This window comes from Microcaecilia unicolor, chromosome 12 (assembly GCF_901765095.1).
Source record: "Microcaecilia unicolor chromosome 12, aMicUni1.1, whole genome shotgun sequence".
NCBI classification, from domain to species: Eukaryota; Metazoa; Chordata; class Amphibia; order Gymnophiona; family Siphonopidae; genus Microcaecilia; species Microcaecilia unicolor.
The window spans coordinates 105,638,928-105,659,091 of NC_044042.1; positions in this window are offsets into that span (position 1 = coordinate 105,638,928).

Genomic DNA, 20,164 nt, shown 5'->3' on the forward strand with positions numbered 1-20,164 from the left:
ATGGAAAAGAAAATAAGATGATACATTTTTTATTGGACATAACTTAATACATTTCTTGATTAGCTTTTGAAGGTTGCCCTTCTTCGTCATTTATCCTTAAAATCGAGCATGGTACCGGAAGATTGGAGGGTGGCCAATGTAACGCTGATTTTTAAAAAAGGTTCCAGAGGAGATCTGGGAAATTATAGACCGGTGAGTCTGACGTCGGTGCTGGGCAAAATGGTAGAGACTATTATAAAGAACAAAATTACAGAGCATATTCAAAAGCATGGATTAATGAGATAAAGATGGGCATTTTCGAAAGGACGTCCAAATCTGAATTTGGACGTCCTCACAAAGACATCCAAAATCAGGTAGGTATAATCGAAAAATAGTACAGATGTCTTTAGACATTCGAAAATCGCAGCGCAAAACGTCCAAATCAGAGACCTCCAAAGTAAAGTAAAAAGGAGGTCTTTCTCGCAGGACCGCCGAAAGACGTCCATCTTACAGAACTGCCGAAGGAAAAAAAATGAAGATATGCTTTAGAAGTGTGAGGATGAGGATAACAAGGATGGATTTAGGAAGCCAAGGACAAACAGAGACAGAGGATCACCATCAAACTACAGGTTTACAGGCAGTGCCGTAGCGAGGTCAGCTGACACCCGGGGCGGGTCGCCGCTGCGCACCCCCCCTCCGGAGTGCGCACTTACGATGGAAAGCGGCGAGGGATGGGCAGGAGGGCCGCACCGCCCCGAGTGCATGTCGCTGGGAACTGCGTCGGCTCCGCTGGTTCCTTGCTCTCTCTGCCCCGGAACAGGAAGTAACCTGTTACGGGGCAGAGGGAGCAGGGCACCAGCGGAGCCGACACCCCCCAGCGGCGTGCACCCGGGGCGGACTGCCCCACCGCCCCCTTCCTATGCCACTGTTTACAGGCTCTCAGTGTTGGAGTGGCCTAGTGGTTAGTGCAGTGGACTTTGATCCTGGGGAACTGGGTTCGATTCCCACTGCAGCTCCTTGTGACTCTGGGCAAGTCACGTAACCCTCCATTGCCCCTGGTACAAAATAAGTACCTGAATATATGTAAACCACACCACTCCGTGAAAAACTGCACTGGCTTCCAATCAGAGATCGCATCACTTTCAAAACCTGCACCTTCGTCATGGGCGTAGTTTGACTGTTTCATTTGGGGGGGCAAAAATGGGGCGGAGCATATTAGCATATTCATTTGCACATATATATATATAGATGCAAATGAATATGCTAATATGGAGGAAGGAAGGAAGGGAAAAAGAGCTGGCTTTTTTGGGGGAATAACCATAATTTTCCTCCTTCTTCTGCCCTCCGCTCCATGTCCAGCAACTCTCCGTTCTCCCCTGCCCTCTCCTCCATCCATCCATACCCAGCAAATTTCCTCTCTCCCCTTTCTCCTCCATCCATCCATGTCCAGCAATTTTCCTCCTTCCCCTGCCCTCCGCTCCATATCCAGCAATTTCTATTCTCTCCCCTGCCCTCCTCTCCATCCATACATGTCCAGCAACTCTCCATTCTCCCCTGCCTTCTCCTCCATCCATCTCCAGCAAATTTCCTCTCTCCCTTGTCCCCTCCATCAATCCCTGTTGTCCAACAATTCTTCTCTCTCCCTTGCCCATCCTGTTTCTTTCCATCCCCTTCTCTTCCCCTCCCCATTCTATCCAGCGTCTCCCTCCCCCTTCAAAGCATCTCCCAAGAACGACAACGTGGATGCAGCAGCAGCAGCTCACACAGGTTTGCTTGCTGTGTTTGTGAATGGCGACGGCTGCACGGGGGAGTGGAAATGGCTTCCTTACTTACAGACTAGATAGGCCTGGCTCACTCCACTCCCGAAGCTGCAGCAGCGAACGGGCGGGCGGGAAAGCAGCAAACAAGCAGTCACGCTGGACTCCGTCCTTCACTTCCTGAATCCAGCCCTCTCTCTGCGTCCCGCCTTCCTCTGATGTCATTTCCTTTGGGGCGGGCGGGACGCTGAGAGAGGGCAGGATTCAGGAAGCGAAGGACAGAGTTCACGTGGCTGCTTGCTTGCTGCTTTCCCACCCGCCCATTCGCTGCTGCGGGAAAGAACTCGTCTTCGTCGTTTGGGGGGGCACTGCCCCCCCCGCCCCCCCAGTCTACGCCCATGACCGTCCATAAGATTATCTACGCTGAAGTCCCAGGTTACATGATTGACCTGATTACTACTACTACTCAACATTTCTAAAGCGCTACCAGACTTACACAGCGCTGTACAGTCAAACATGAAGAGAGACAGTCCCTGCTCCAAAGAGCTTACAATCTAAAGGACATAACAACAGAGACAATCAAATTAGGACAGCATAGTACATCTGTTCATAGGGACAGACTAATAGATCTAAACAGCTAAAGACAATTGAGGTATGCAAATGCATAATACAGACAGATTGGTAGTGGTATTGAATAGAGGAGTAGAGGTTAGGTTAAGTGCCAAAAGCAGAGTCGAAAAGATGGGCTTTGAGCAAGGATTTGAAGATGGGTAGGGATGGGGCCTGACGTATCAGTTCAGGAAGTCTATTCCAGGCAAAGGGTGAAGCGAGGCAGAAAGGGCGGAGTCTGGAGTTAGCGGAGGTGGAGAAGGGAGCAGAAAGGAGGGATTTGTCCAGTGAGCGGAGGTTCCGGGTAGGAACGTCGGGGGAGATGAGGATGGAGAGGTAAGGAGGGGCAGCAGAGTGAGAGCATTTATAGGTTAGTAGGAGAAGCTTGAATTGTATGCGGTAACAGATCGGAAGCCAGTGAAGTGACTTCAGGAGAGGACTGATGTGAACATATCGGCTCTGGCGGAAAATTAGACGTGCCGCGGAATTCTGAACAGATTGAAGGGGGGATAGATGGCTAAGTGGGAGGCCAATCATATTAATCTCCCAATCAGAAATAGTACCAGCTCATCACGGACTTACCTCAATCTCCACTACCCAAATTGCAAAGGACCTACATAAGCACATGTCTGTGGAGCGCATTGCCACAAGCTGTGAAAACAACCCACGATCATCTAAAATTCAGGAAATCATTAAAGACTCACCTATTCGGAAAGGCAAACCCGACTGACCCAACTTAAATGCCTCAACCCTGCAACACTTCACTATCAAAGATTGTTTTGGACATCATCAAACGCTTACCTTTAACCCCATGTGACTGAATCTTATCTTCCCTATACCACCATAACATCTTTTGTACTTGTCCCCTACCGAACTTGGCGAATGCCTTTACGGTATTATGTAAGCCACATTGAGCCTGCAAATAGGTGGGAAAATGTGGGATAGAAATGTAACGAATAAATAAATAAACCACTTTGAATGTAGTTGCAAAAACCTCAGAAAGGCGATATATCAAGTCCCATTTCCTTTTCCCTTCTTCAGAGGAGAGGTAAATTTGAGCGAGAAAATTTGGGAGCTTTGAAGGGCATTTCACGTAGGCATTGTTTTATAAAATTGCTTCCTTTAAGGTAGCAAAAAAAAACTTTAGGGGGTCTTTTAGTAAGCGGCGGCAAGCACAATGTGGGCTTACCACTCACTAAACTGGAAGTACCGCTGGGCTACTGCAGCAGCTCAGTGGTAGTTCCCACCCCCAGCACGAACCATTTCTATTTCTATTTTTGTAGTGCCAGTGTTTACCCGGCGGTAATTGCGCAGTGCTGCACGCTGCCCTATTATCTCCAGGTTAGCGCTGGAGCCCTTACTGCCACCTCAATGGGTGGTGGAAGGAGCTACCCCCCTGAAATGGCCACGTGGTAAGTGCTTCACTTGTCGCGTGGCCATTTCTTTGAAAGAAATCCAGCCTTGCAGTAAAAGGGGGCGTCAGCGCATGTCAAAAGTACGCACTGAAGCCAGCGCAGGCCCCCTTTTGCTGTAGCTTAGTAAAAGGATTCTTAAGCAAAGCAGACCATTTTTGCCATATTCATACAGTACATGAAATGTACATGGGTGGGGGTGGGGGCTTGTCGAGGATTCCTGCAGCAACCCCCCCCCCCCCCCTTCTGGCTTGATACTCCAGTACCGGAAAGGAGAAGAGGCAGGAAGATACTTTTTTCAGTTTCACAAATACTTATTGAACTTAGAAAGATAATACTTCATAATTCTTTAACTGCTGATTGCTTAATGCCAATGTGATATAACTTTTGGCAGTGCTACACCAGAGACAGGTATTTTGATTTGAGTATTAAGGGAGGAAAATAAAAGGGACCTGCTCCCGGGCTGGTCCCCGTTCTGTAAGTCCAGATCTGAGCAGGAGAGCAGAAGAGGTTCCATGTGATGGAATCATCAACCAGGTAAAACCTTTCCGAATACATGATGAAAAGAAAAGGTTGCCCTTCTAGCTGCCACGTTTTTGTTTTCTTTTTTATCAATCTGGTTTTCCTTCTTCCAAATGGAGACATTCCCTGGAGCTTTTTTGGCAGATTCTCCCCTCAGTACGCGGCTCACATCTGTAAAGCAGCCAGCAAACACATCTGCTTCCAATTTCCCAGGGAGCTGTGGCTAGGAGGAATGCTGAGACCTGGCAGCTGGATGGGGCGTGCAGCTCTAGAAGAGAAGGGTTGTAATTTTGCAAATAACTTGCTCTCTCTCTCTCTCCAGTCCCATTTTCATTCCTTTCCAATCCACTGCTTTGTTTATTCCAGTCCACCCCTTTCATATTGCTCACATCTTCCTCCATTCAGAGTTCAAGTGACATTCCATTCTGTGTCTAATCTGTGCAAACTTAAGGCTGCCAATAGATCCCATTTTGTCACGCTTGCTAGGCTGATCCAGACCTGGTTTTCATCCTGCCAAATGCATATCCTTGCTTTTCTTAAGGAACATAAGGACATAAGAATAGCCGTACTAGGTCAGACCAATGGTCCATCTAGCCCAGTATCTTGTTTCCAGCAGTGTTCAATCAAGGTCACAAGTACCCAGGGCTTTTTTTTTGAGGGGAGTACTGAATACCGGCACCTTTTCCATTGTCTGCTAAAATTGACCCATGGACCCAAGTTTTAATGAAAGAGCTCAGGCGCTACACACCAATTCCGCCTTGTCATAGATTCTGTAACTGGCTATTGTGAGGTGGGTCCCTCAGTAATCACCCCACCCCTGAAGGGTGGCTTAGTATTTGAGTACCAGCACCATTTTTGCTAGAAAATATGCACAGAAACCTGACAGTAGCAGCATTCCATGTAGAACCTCAAATTACAGCAACATTCCAGAATCCAATAACAAGATTCTGGAACCCCAAATAACAGCAACATTCCAGAATCCCAAATAGTAGCAACATTTCATGCTACCAATCCCAAGAGAAGCAGTGGCTTCTCCCATGGCCATCTCAATAACAGACTATGGACTTTTACTCCAGGAACTTGTCCAAACCTTTTTTAAACCCAGATACGCTAACCGCTGTTACTACATCCTCCGGCAACAAGTTCCAGAGCTTAACTATTCTTTGACTGAAAAAATATTTCCTCCTATTTGTTTTAAAAGTATTTCCATGTAATTTCATTGAGTGTCCCCTTTTTGAAAGAGTGAAAAATCGATTTACACCACTCAGGATTTTGTAGGCCTCAATCATATCCCCCCTCAGCCGCCTCTTGTCCAAGCTGAAGAGCCCTAACCTCTGGCCCAACATGGCCACTGGCAGTAATTCTGACTGGAGTGCGTGCTATTTCTGGTGCTCCGGAAATTATTTTCTCTAGGCTGGGTTACCGCAAGAACCCTTACTGTCACCTCAGTGAGTGGTAGTAAGTGTTAAGAAGGGCCCTGGTGAGTGGGACAAATGGCCCCTGCCGCTACCGCAGGGCCCTTTTCCCCACAGCTTAGTAAAAGGACCGCTGAAATTTATTTATTACATTTGTATCCCTATTAATTTTCCCACCTATTTGTAGGCTCAAAGTGGCTTACATAGTACCTGAGAGGCCTTTGCAGGCTCCGGTGTGAACAAATACAAGTTGATGTTGTGGTAAGATCAAGTTCATGTGGCACAGCCACACTAGGGAATCGGAGAACGGAAGAGTTGTGTTATATCCATTACGTGCTTTAGTTGGTTGTGTTATAGAGATTAGGCATTTAAGTTGGATCGGTAGGGTATGCCTTTTTAAACAGGTTGGTTTAAACAGGGCTCTGTTCTTTCCTGGTTTTCTTCTTATCTCTCCCAGCGTACCTTTAGTGTATACTCTAGTGGATCCTCCTCTACTTCTATCCCACTGTCAGTTGGTGTACCTCAGGGATCTGTCCTGGGACCTCTTCTTTTCTCCATCTATACTTCTTCCCTTGGTACTCTGATCTCATCCCATGGTTTTCAGTATCATCTTTACGCTAATGACTCCCAGATCTACCTCTCCACACCAGAAATTTCAGCCGAAATCCAGGCCAAAGTATCAGCCTGCCTGTCTGACATTGCTGCCTGGATGTCTCAGCGCCATCTGAAACTAAACATGACCAAGACTGAGCTTCTTATCTTTCCCCCTAAACCAACCTCTCCTCCTCCCCCATTCTCTATTTCTGTGGATAACAATCTCATCCTTCCTGTCTCATCAGCTCGTAAACTTGGGGTCATCTTCGACTCCTCCCTCTCCTTCTCTGCACATATTCAGCAAGTCTGCTAAAACCTGTCGTTTCTTTCTCTATAATATCACCAAAATTCGCCCTTTCCTTTCTGAGCACACGACCAGAACCCTCATCCACACTCTCATCACCTCTCACTTAGACTATTGCAACTTGCTTCTCACAGGTCTTCCACTTAGCCATCTCTCCCCTTCAATCTGTTCAAAATTCTGCTGCACGACTAATATTCCGCCAGTGTCGTTATGCTCATATTAGCCCTCTCCTCAAGTCACTTCACTGGCTTCCTATCTGTTTCCGCATACAGTTCAAACTCCTCTTATTGACCTATAAGTGCATTCACTCTGCAGCTCCTCTGTACCTCTCCACTCTCATCTCTCCCTACATTCCTCTCCGGGAACTCCGTTCACTGGGTAAATCTCTCTTATCTGCACCCTTCTCCTCCACTGCTAACTCCAGACTCCGTTCCTTTTACCTTGCTGCACCATATGCCTGGAATAGACTTCCTGAGTCGGTACATCAAGCTCCATCTCTGGCCGTCTTCAAATCTAAGCTAAAAGCCCACCTTTTTGATGCAGCTTTTAACTCCTAACCCTTATTCACTTGTTCAGAACCCTTATTTTATCATCCTCACTTTAATATTCCCTTATCTCTTGTTTGTCCTGTTTGTCTGTCCTAATTAGATTGTAAGCTCTGTCGAGCAGGGACTGTTTCTTCATGTTCAAGTGTACAGCGCTGCGTACGTCTAGTAGCGCTATAGAAATGATAAGAAGTAGTAGTAGTAGTAGTGTTTTTTAGTGATTTCCGGAAGTTTAGGTGGCCGTATGTCGTTTTCAAGGCTTTTGGTAATGCGTTCCACAGTTGTGTGCTTATGTAGGAAAAACTAGATGCGTAAGTTGTTTTGTATTTAAGTCCTTTGCAGCTTGGTACTGCAGATCACTTAATACATCAGGATGGGATTATCAGAAATTCAAGACTGGCCTAAACCCCCTCCCCTCTTGGAACTGGATAAGTTTGTAGCTATGGTGTTCTGTTCTTTGATCATGTCTTCAGCCACAAGGACAGAAGGCTTGGGACATCCTATCCCTGGGTCATTCCTTTTCCATGCAGCACAACTGTTCTTGCTGGCATTTCCTCCCATTTTCTTCTCCTGCTTCCCTAGGTAATTGCTGAGCTGACACAAGCTGTCTCTAGCAGGCAGGGCTGCCGAGAGGGGGGGACAGGGGGGACAAAAGTCCCCAGGCCTGGGCCTCCGCAGGGGGCCCGGCGCCACCGCAGTTCGGGCCCGCTCGCCCTCCGTTGCTCCACCGCAGTTCGGGCCCGCTCGCCCTCCGTTGCTCCACCGCAGTTCGGGCCCGCCCGCCCTCTGTCGCTCCCGGAAGTTGGAACTATCCTTAAACGCCTCCTTTCACCACCTTTGCAGCAAGCAGCAACAGGGCAGGCCATTCCTTCTTTGCGTGTCCCACCCTCGCCTGACGTAACGTCCGTGAGGGCGGGGCACGGAAGGAAGGAGAGGTCTGCCCTGCTGCTGCTTGCTGCAAAGGTGGTGAAAGGAGGCGTTTAAGGTTAGTTCAGGGTCCGGCCCGGTAGTGGGTGGAGGGGGGCCTGGTGACGATGACGACGATGACTTCGGTTGGGGGTGGGGTGGGGCCCAGGGGCGGCCTTGTCCCGGGCCTGGATCTGGCTCTCGGTGGCCCTGCTAGCAGGCTGAGGGCAGCAGAGGACTGACCCCATTGATCCACTGGTTATCAGAAGCAGTTGACCCTACAGATGCTACTGTCTTCCAAGGTTAAAGATATCACTTCTAGGATGTGCCTAACCCCTGCCAGGCAGCCTGCATTTACTGCAATTACATGCACTGCACCTGAGTTCTAGGGCTGCTCTGCCCATGGGAGGTCTTATTACTCACTCTCTGTTAGTTACTAATGTCTTCTCAAAGATGACGTGTTGCAAAAATTTGGCCCATTCCCCAATTAAACAGGAGCCTTCACAAAATAGATCTGCCAGACACAGAAAAGTCCCCGAGCACTGCCCTGCTTGCTGAACTCATGGGAAACTGATGATGAGGGCTGATGCAAAATAACAGTGAAAAATAAACAGAAGGATTTTCCTTAGAGGAGGCCGTGCAGACTGGTCTACAGTTTACTACTACTACTAATTTCTATAGCGCTAGTGTTGTACGTGTTATATACAGATACTTTATCTATCCCTAGTGGGCTCACAATCTTAAGTTTGTTGTACTTGGGGCAATGGAGGGATATAACTTACCCAGGGTCACAAGGAGCTACAGTGGGAATTGAACCCAGTTCTCCAGGATCTCAGGATACTCCTCCACATTCAGGTGTGATTTACGAAAGGGCCTGGGCCATGTGTTCAATACTCCCCTGTTGTTTGACTCTTGAAGGTGGTAAAAAGGGGGAAGACAGGGCCTGAACCAGGGCCGGTGTTAGAGGGGGTGCAAGCAGGACAATTGCCCTGGGCCCCCATGCCACAAGAGACCACAAGGCTGCTTGGAGTTGGAGAAGACAGATCCTGCCTGTCTTTGAGTCCCCCTTCCTAATTCCTGTCCTGGTTCCAGCTTGTCTAACTCCAACTTGGCCCTGAAGATTCCCCTCTATAGAAGGGACAAGGGTCATAGCTTCACCCACACTGGACATCACTTACCTTGCCCTCACTATTGAAAATGTGATAGTGAAACAGCACCTCCCACTGGCAGGACTAGGTAGAGAACTCTCACTCAGCTAGAGCACTGGTTCTCAACCTTTCTTCTGTTGCGACACACCTGGCAGACAATGCACATGTACTGTATGTAACACACTGAACAATAAAATTCACAGCTCAATGAAAAATCTAACTATTTCATTGTTGACATTAAGTCAAGTGTGAATTTGCCTACCGTTCAATCCCCTATCAAAAACTGTTTGCAACACATCAGCCCCAGATATTTCATTTGCCATACAAAATAAATATGTATTCAAATTCTGATGTCACTTCAGTAATAGCAACACAAAATCCATCCACTACCAGATACTTGAAACAAACCCAAACCCTGCAAACATGCTACTCAGAAGAAACGTAGCAAACAGAACCCAGAACACCGAAGTTTTGTGACACACCTCCCACCACTTGGGGCACACTGGTTGAGAATCACTGGCTTAGAGGGAACAGTGACACCCACAGGTTGGTTTTCACTTCAATAACCCAAATCATAGTTGTCTAATGCTAGTGTTCAGGTTGGAGGTCAGCACCCAAGAAAAAGATCTAGATATCATTGTAGACGATATGCTGAAATCTTCTGCTCAGTGTGTGGCGGCGGCGAAAAAAAGCAAACAGGATGCTGGGAATTATTAGGAAACAGATAGAAAATAAGACAAAGAATAGTATTGTTCCATGGTTCGACCTCACCTTGAGTTCTGTGTTCAATAATTAGAAATAATTAGAAAGAAGAGCGACCAAAATGATAAAGGGGATGCAACTCATCTTTTATGAGGAAAGGCAAAAGGGCTCTTCAGCTCAGACAAGAGATGGCTGAGGTGAGATATGACTGAGGTCTACAAAATCCTGAGTGGTGAAGAATGAGTAGGAATAAATTGATTTTTTTTTTAACTCTTTCAAAAAGTACAAAGACGAGGGGACATTCAACGAAGTTACATGGAAGTACTTTTAAAACAAATAGGAGGAAATACTTTTTCGCTCAAAGAATACTTAAGCTCTGGAACTAGTTGACGGAGGATTTGGTAACAGCAGTTAGCATATCTGGGTTTAAAAAAAGGTTTGGACAAGTTCCTGGAGGAAAAGTCCATAGTCTGTTATTGAGATGGACATGGGGGAAGCTACTGCTTGCCCTGGGATTTGTAGTATGGAGTGTTGCCACGATTTGGGTTTCTGCAAGGTACTTATGACCTGGATTAGCCACTGTTGGAAAGAGGATACTGGGCAAGATGGACCATTGGTCTGACCCAGTGGTTGTTCTTATGTAACCCTGAACATGGTACATCTAACACTCTGTATAAAAAGTGTCACTTTTAAACTGTATGGATCCGTTTTTTCTTTGTTTTACACTCTATTTCCCCACCCCCTACTTCAACAGAGAGATTTTGTGCTGAATTTCCAGTTATTTTTGTCAGTGACCAGTAGATTCCAGCTTAAACAAAATCTGCAGGTGATTCATGGCATCTGCTGCCAAGTCATACTTAAGAGTAACCAGAAGCTGGTATAAAAATGTCTTTTTGTGAAACATATACTTTCACAGTCTGTGTATTCTCCAAAGTGAGAAAATCTTAAAATCTGAGGTCCTACGTTGAGAAATGCTTTGGTCTCAATAAATAGGATGATGGAAATAAATATTGGGTTTGGCAGCAGGTTATGGACTGTGTTTTCCAACTAACGTTTTCTCCGTTTTTACCAGGTACTTTGAAATTATTTAACCTGTGGGGATTGTGGTGAGAAGTGATGCAAAGAGTTCACTCGGGCCAGAAAGGGCTACATGCTTTAGAAATAATGAAAGAAAACCAGCAAGAGAGAGAGAGAGGGAGAAAGAGGATGGGGTGGGGAGCTGGCTCAGTGGCTCAGATGGATATGGAGGGTCCCCGGTTTGATTACCAGGCTGGAACTTCCACTCCCCAGGTCAAGAACGAGGAATAGAAACTGCTCACCGGCACCCACATTGTCTTGGGCTTTAATGTCTCATCCTACCTTTTTTTAACGGGGGCCACATTTAATATTTTATAACATTCAGCGGGCCAACACTCATGTTCTCCTTCTCTCCCAGCTTTCACCTAGTCTCCTTCTCTCTCTCCCATGCCTCCCCCAGCCTTCACCAAGTCTCTCTCCTATGCCCCCCAGCCTTCAGTCTCTCTCTCCCATGCCACCTCTGAGTCTTCACTCCATCTCTCTCTCATGTACCCTCCCAGCCTTCACTCAGTCTCTCCCATGCCTCTCCATTGCCTGCACCCAATCTCTTTCCCCTCACTTGTTTTCAGCTGCAGATTCTTACCATGAGATCCCTGCTTCCCTGCCATGACTCGTCTATCCACAAGCTTGAGCCACACAGCGCCGAAAGTTCAGGTTGGTCTTCTGGTTTCAGGTCTTGAGTGTCTAGAAACCGTGAGACCAAACGGAACTTCTGGCACTGCTGCGGCTTAAGCTCACTAAGAGATGAGTTGCAGGGGGAAGCAGGGATCCCATGGTAAGAATCTGGGTTTCCATGGGTGGACAAGTCTGGGCTATAAGATCCCAGGCTATGCCTGGTCACTATTTGGATAGGAACCAAGCACACCATCCAGGATGATGGAGGAAATGGTACTAGTTTTGCTGTCAAAGGTTTGACAATTAAAATTCAATGCGAAGAAATGCAAAGCGATGCACTTAGGGAGTAGAAATCCAAGAGAGGCGTATGTGTTAGGCGGTGAGAGTCTGATAGGTACGGATGGGGAGAGGGATCTTGGGGTGATAGTATCTGAGGATCTGAAGGCAATGAAACAGTGTGACAAGGCGGTGGCCGTAGCTAGAAGGTTGTTAGGCTGTATAGAGAGAGGTGTGACCAGCAGAAGAAAGGAGGTGTTGATGCCCCTGTACAAGTCATTGGTGAGGCCCCACCTAGAGTATTGTGTTCAGTTTTGGAGGCCGTACCTTGCGAAGGATGTAAAAAGAATTGAAGCGGTGCAAAGAAAAGCTATGAGAATGGTAAGGGATTTGCGTTACAAGACGTATGAGGAGAGACTTGATGACATGAACATGTATACCCTGGAGGAAAGGAGAAACAGGGGTGATATGATACAGACGTTCAAATATTTGAAAAGTATGAATCCGCAAACGAACCTTTTCCGGAGATGGGAAGGCGGTAGAACGAGAGGGCATGAAATGAGACTGAAGGGGGGCAGACTCAAGAAGAATGTCAGGAAGTATTTTTTCATGGAGAGGGTGGTGAATGCTTGGAATGCCCTCCCGCGGGAGGTGGTGAAGATGAAAACAGTAACAGAATTCAAACATGCGTGAGATAAACATAAAGGAATCCTGTGCAGAAGAAAGGGATCCTCAGGAGCTTAGCCTAGAATGGGTGGCAGAGCTGGTGGTTGGGAGGCGGGGCTAGTGCTGGGCAGACTTATACAGTCTGTGCCGGGGCTGGTGGTTGGGAGGCGGGACTAGTGCTGGGCAGACTTATACGGTCTGTGCCGGGGCTGGTGGTTGGGCGGCGGGGATAGTGCTGGGCAGACTTATACGGTCTGTGCCAGAGCTGGTGGTGGGAGGCGGGGTTGGTGGTTGGGAGGCAGGGATAGGACTGGCCAGACTTATACGGTCTGTGCCCTGAAGAGGACAGTACAAATAAAAAAGTAGCACATATGAATTTATCTTCTTGGGCAGACTGGATGGACCGTGCAGGTCTTTTTCTGCCGTCATCTACTATGTTACTATGTCCTGTAAGTAGTGGGACACATTGGGGACAGTTCTGTAACTTGCACCAAGATGTTGACACCACAATGGGATGTGCTTAGTTTCAATTCCATAACAACACTAAAGCCTACACCAAAATTTAGCTGTGCCCACTTACAACAGGTGAATGGCTGGTATAAGGTGATGCACCTACATGTGCCATGCGAAACACACACAAAACTGGTAGCATTCTGTAAGTTGTGAGCATCGCTTGGTGACACGCCTGTGGCCCGTCTGTGATCCCCCCATACGTACTCCCCCTGTAATTATGTGCTACATGACTTTGGCATGCTCTTTATAGAATACTGCTAGCGCTTACATCATGTGCCAAGTTTCAGCACTGTATCGTATAAATGCCAGCTGGGTGTGAATGACTTGAGGAAGGACCTAGCAAAGCTGGAGGAATGGACCGATATTTGGCAACTAAGGTTTAATCCCCAAAAATGCAGGGTCATGCACTTGGGTCGCAAGAATCCAAGGGAATGGTACAGTATAGGGGGTGAAGTGCTTCAGTGTACGAAGGAAGAGCGGGACTTGGGGGTGATTGTGTCTGATGACCTTAAAGCTTCCAAACAGGTAGAAAAAGCGACGGTCAAAGCCAGAAGGATGCTAGGGTGCATAAAGAGAGGCATGACCAGCAGGAAAAAGGAGGTGATAGTGCCATTGTATAAGTCTCTGGTGAGGCCTCATTTGGAGTACTGTGTGCAGTTCTGGAGACCGCACCTACGGAAAGATATCAACAGGATGGGCTACGAAATTAGTAAGCGGTCTTGAATGCAAAAATTTTAGGGACAGGCTTATGAACCTCAACATGTATACGCTGGAAGAGAGGAGGGAGAGAGGAGACATGATAGAAACGTTCAAATATTTCAAGGGCATTTATGTACAGGAAGACAGCCTTTTTCAAATGAAGGAGAGCTCTGGAATGAGGGGGCATATGACAAAGTTAAGAGGGAATAGGCTTAGGAGTAACCTAAGGAAGTACTATTTCACAGAAAGGGTGGTGGAGGCGTGGAATGGCCTCCCGGTGGAGGTGGTGGAGTCGAGGACTGTTCCAGAATTTAAAAAGGCATGGGATAAGCATGTGGGATCGCTTAGGAACAGGAAGAATTAGGGGTTCCAGAGGATGGGCAGACTGGATGGGTCATATGGCCTTTATCTGCCATCATGCTTTTATGTTTCTAAGTAGCCGCCAAGTCTAAGAATGAGTGTGTGTGGGGGGGGGGGGGGGGGGAGCTTGTTTTTGCACCTATGACTTGGCTTTTCAAAATTCTCTAAGAAGAACTGGAATATAATGAATGTATTGGTGAAAGACCAGGACTGAGCTTGTCTCCTCTTTTTTTCCGAGCACTCTACCAAAACCCTCATCTACATCCTTGTCACCTCTCCTTTAGACTACTGCAATCTGCTTCTTGCTAGCCTCCCACTTAGTCACCTCTCCCCTCTCCAATCGGTTCAAAACTCTGCTGCCCGTCTCGTCTTCCGCCAGGGTCGCTTTACTCATATTACCCCTCTCCTCAAGTCGCTTCACTGACTCCCTATCCGTTTTCGCATCCTGTTCAAACTTCTTCTACTAACCTATAAATGTACTCACTCTGCTGCTCCCCAGTATCTCTCCACACTCGTCCTTCCCTACCCCCCTTCCCGTGCACTCCGCTCCATGGATAAATCCTTCTTATCTGTTCCCTTCTCCACTACTGCCAACTCCAGACTTCGCGCCTTCTGTCTCGCTGCACCCTACGCCTGGAATAGACTTCCTGAGCCCCTACGTCTTGCCCCATCCTTGGCCACCTTTAAATCTAGACTGAAAGCCCACCTCTTTAACAATGCTTTTGACTCGTAACCACTTGTATCCTCTCACCTCCACCTACCCTCCTCTCCTCTTTCCTCTACACATTAATTGATTTGTTTGCTTTATTTTTTGTCTATTAGGTTGTAAGCTCTTTGAGCAGGGACTGTCTTTCTTCTATGTTTGTGCAGCGCTGAGTACGCCTTGTAGCGCTATAGAAATGCTAAATAGTAGTAGTAGTCTCTAGTAACATAGGGCCATCTCATAAACCTCCATTAGGAGTGACTCGTTCTTCCCTATGAACCAGTAGTATAAGGCACATGACAGCCAAGTCTTCCGCTTTGCAAGTCAAAGAAACAAACATTGAACTCACTTTTGAATAATGTTATGACCTTTACTGTTTGCCTCCCCCAGTTGGGCTCTAACGCAGGGCCGATCGTTACCTTTGCAGGTAGTAATACTTGTGTTTTAATTTAGGATATTCTTATTTGTGTCTGTCTCCATTGTGTAGTGGTAGGTTTGATCTTAGGATGTTTGCTTGCTTTCCTGTTTTTGAGCTGGAGTTCCTTTCTTATTTTCTGGTATGTCCTGCGACCTCTCTGAGATGGCAGTATGTCAAATCAACCAATAAACGTAAACATAAAACTCACAGGAAACTGGGACAGAAAGGAGGAGTAACAGGAGAGGAACTGCTGTGTTTGGGCCTAGTAGGATTTTGCTGCTGGGATTATTAGTGCCATCACTGTTGACTCCTCACCTTCCCCATGTTTAAACTTGTACAGCGCTGCGTAACCCTGGCAGCGCTATAGAAATGCTAAGTAGTAGTAGTAGTAGTAGTAATACACCACCAATGAAATTATCGCACACCAGTTCAAAAAGAAATAGAGGGCGTTACAGCTCCCTGATAGAAGTTAAAGAAGGGAAAGGGAAATGGGACTTGATATACCGCCTTTCTGAGGTTTTTGCAACTACATTCAAAGCGGTTTACATATATTCAGGTACTTATTTTGTACCAGGGGCAATGGAGGGTTAAGTGACTTGCCCAGTCACAAGGAGCTGCAGTGGGAATCGAACTCAGTTCCCCAGGATCAAAGTCCACTGCACTAACCACTAGGCTACTCCTCCACTCATTCCACCAATAAGAGCCAACCTCATCAGTGATGTCACAATGGCTTGATTGCCCGATACTTGGCTCACTTCTGATATTGTGATGTCATGATGCCTCATTCCACCAATAAGAGCCAACCTCATCAGTGATGTCACAATGGCTTGATTGCCCGATACTTGGCTCACTTCTGATATTGTGATGTCATGATGCCTCATTCCACCAATAAGAGCCAACCTCAGTGATGTCACAATGGCTTGGCCCACTTCTGATATTGTGATGTCATAAGGGAAAGGGGGAAAGGGAAATGGGACTTGATATACTGCATTTCTGAGGTTTTTGCACCTACATTCAAAGCGGTTTACATATATTCAGGTACTTATTTTGTACCAGGGGCAATGGAGGGTTAAGTGACTTGCCCAGAGTCACAAGGAGCTGCAGTGGAAATCGAACTCGGTTTCCCAGGATCAAAGTCCACTGCACTAACAACTAGGCCACTCCAACACTGAGAACCTGTAAATCTGTAGTTTGATGGTGATCCTCTGTCTCTGTTTGTCCTTGGCTTCCTAAATCCATCCTTGTTATCCGCATCCTCACACTTCTAAAGCGTATCTTCATTTTTTTCCCTCTCATTTCCTCATTTGTTTGTTTTTCCTCCTTATATTTTGCACCTTTTCCATCATTTTTATTTATTTTCCTGGGCTTGATATACCACAAAATCGATCCAGTGACTGGCAACTAAGCGGTTAACAAAAACTACTCAAATATTCCATACCCACAGAGGGACTCTCACCTTCTCGGTTTTACTTCCTGCTAACGCTTCCCCTTCTTTCACAACTCTGCTCTCAACTTAGCATTCCTCTCCGTCATTTCACCTTATTTCGGGTCTTTTCTCTCCTCTTCCCCCTCCCTGGTGCCCTCTCCTGTCTCCATTACTCTGTTGTGCCTTCCCTTCACACTATCACCCTATCATGCTCTTCTCCCCCTGCCTACCATCACCTCATATTCAGTAACTATAACTGCACTGTGTAGGCTGATAAGGAGGAATGAATCTCCCTGGACAGATTTGCTCTTGTTTGTGCTGGAACACTCTCCCAGGCATTAGTATGTCGGATCTGCGTTTCACTAGAACATGTTTTTCAACTAAGTTGATGTCCGCTTGTGAATGTTAAAGGCACAGTGTAAATGGCACTAGGTCTTTGGGCTGGGAAGTCATGTAACGGAACTCAGAATGATCAGAAGCCACTGAAGGTAGAGATTGTTAATTGTGTGACCGCGGCGGATCAGACAATTTAATAAATGAACTTTGAAACCCAGACGTTATCCAAATGTAATAAAGAGATGTTGGATACATAAGATGCAAGCCCATTGTCCCCTGGATTCTGTATAGGGCACCCAAAGTTTGGTGCGCAATTCTGGGCACGGATTGCAGTTCTAAATGCAAACTAATTAATTAGGTGCTAAAAATCAATTAGTGTTAATAAGCACTCAATTATCAGTAATTTCGAAGTTAGCACATGCTATTTCCCTTGGTAGAAAATATTTTTCTAATTTCTACTGTGGGGAATGTTCCCAGCAGTAATCGGCAGAGCGGCCATATTAATACACTAATTACTGCAGGAGTAGCATGTGAGCCCTTACCGCTAGGTGAATGGCTGGTGATAAGTACTCAGCCAGTAAATAGCCGCACGCTACTTTTGATTTTAGCGCACGACCATTTACTGTCCCACTAAAAAAAAGCCCTTCTTCCCAGCCAAAGTAAAAAATGATCTACCGTGCGCCAACTTCATGCGTCCACACTACCGCAGGCCACTTTTTACAGAATACTAGCTTCGCACATTTTATTTTGGTGCCATTTACAGAATCTAGCCTGTATATCTTAACACGGGTCTTGCACAGGAAGAAATGTTTGGGTAGATATGCTTAAATGGGCTAGCTGGTGATGTTGAGGAAAGAAAGGATAACCAGCCTTAGTTCAACAGCAATACCAAATGGCCAACCTTGAGATGCATACACAGTGAATTCTGGAGGGAGCTGGATTCTGTGATCCCCTGGCCAAGATTTTTTTGATATGTAGCCAAGGTTAGGTTGGAAAGTTTGCAGATGGGATAAATAATCCAAGAACTGGGATTTGAGAATGAAGGATCATGGTCTCATGGTTCCAGCAGAGATACGATCTGATTGATCTGAACCGCGTGGAGGGGCATAATCAAACGCGAACGCCCATCTCCATGGGCGTCTATCTCCGAGAACGGGTACGTGAAGGGGCGGGACAAACCGTATTTTCGAAAAAAATGGGCGTCCATCTTTTTTCCGATAATACGGTTTGTGCCAGCCAAATGCATCAGATTTGTGCGGATTTGAGCTAGGCGGTTTCGTTTTTCAGCGATAATAGAAAACGAAGGCGCCCAGCTCAAAAACGAACAACTCCAAGGCATTAGGTCGTGGAAGGGGCCAGGATTCGTAGTGCACTGGTCCCCCTCACATGCCAGGACACCAACCGGGCACCCTAGGGGGCACTTGTAACAATTAAACAAAAAAAAAAGTTAACTACCTTTGAAGTCCATAGCTCCCTTCCCTTGGGTGCTGAGCCCCCCAAATCCCCCCCAAAACCCACTCCCCACAACTCTACACCATTACCATAGCACTTAGGGATGAAGGGGGGCACCTACATGTGGGTACAGTGGGTTTTGGGGGCAGTTTGGAGGGCTCCCATTTACCACCACAAGTGTAACAGGTAGGGGGGGATGGGCCTGGGTCCACCTGGCTGAAGTGCACTGCACCCACTAACAACTGCTCCAGGGACCTGCATACTGCTGTGATGGAGCTGGGTATGACATTTGAGGCTAGCATACAGGCTGGAAAAAAATTTTTTAAGTTGTTTTTTTTGGGTGGGAGGGGGTTAGTGACCACTGGGGGAGTCAGGGGTGGTCATCCCCGATTCCCTCCGGTGGTCATCTGGTCATTTAGGGCACTCATTTGGAACTTCGTGAAAAAAAGGGTAAAAAAAAAATCGCCTTTCTTTTTTCAATTATCGGCCGAGGACGCCCATCTCTCCTCGGCCGATAACCACGCCCCAGTCCCACCTTCACCACGCCTCCGACACGCCCCCGTCAACTTTCACTTGCACATCTTCCAATGTGGTATATATCATTCAGTGTAAAAAATGTAATGAAGGATGCTATATTGGGGAAACAGGCCAGATGCTTAAGACAAGATTTAATTTACATAGACATCACATGTAGAACGCTGGTGCCAGTCAGACCCCCACCCCTGTGGGCCAACACTTTACAAGACCAGGACACTGTACCAGTGATTTCATAGTAAGAATCCTGAAAGGTAACTTTAAAACAATACAGGAACGTAAGACCTTTGAAGTCAGAATGATTGACTATTTTGACACCCAACAGACAGGACTTAACAAGGATCTGGGTTTTCTAGCCCATTATAGACCATAAAGTTGTATTTCTCTGTTTATCACCCTCCTCTCTCCTATCCACACCCATCCTGTTAGACTATCAATGCAATGCTTTGATGTTCCCATGTTACCCACCCCCACCCTGTTAGGCTGTCAATGAAATCCTTGGATGTTTCACTTATAAATATACTGTCATCTACCACATTTGCTTATTTCCGATCTGACGAAGAAGGGCAACCTTCGAAAGCTAATCAAGAAATGTATTAAGTTATGTCCAATAAAAAAGGTATCATCTTATTTCCTTTTCCATGTTTTATTTTGTTTGATTTCTATTGATAACCTTTAAGAAAGCTAGGAAAGGGGAAGTACTACTGATAGGTGATTTTAATATGCCGGACATCGATAGGGGCATCCCTGCTGCAGGGTCATCTAGAAGCAAAGGGATCTTGGATTCTCTACAGGAAGAATTGTTTCAGCAGTGGGTAACGGAACTGACGGGGGAGGAGCTATTCTAGACCTAGTGCTTACAAACGGGGACAATGTTTCTGATGTTAGGGTGGGAGATCATTTCGCATCTAGTGATCACCGAATGGTGTGGTTCAATATTAAGACAAAGGAGGAGAGGGCATATTCAAAATTGAAGGTCCTAGATTTCAAGAGAACTAACTTTGCCGAGATGGGGGAATTTCTCAAGGAAGAGTTAGTTGAATGGGAACAGCTGAAGGAAGTAGAACAGCAGTGGGCTAAACTGAAAGGAGCCATCTTAAAGGTGACAAACCTTTATGGTAGAAAATTACATAAAACTAAGAGGAAAACAAGGCCGCTCTGGTTCTCGAACGTAGTAGCTGAAAAGGTAAGGGAAA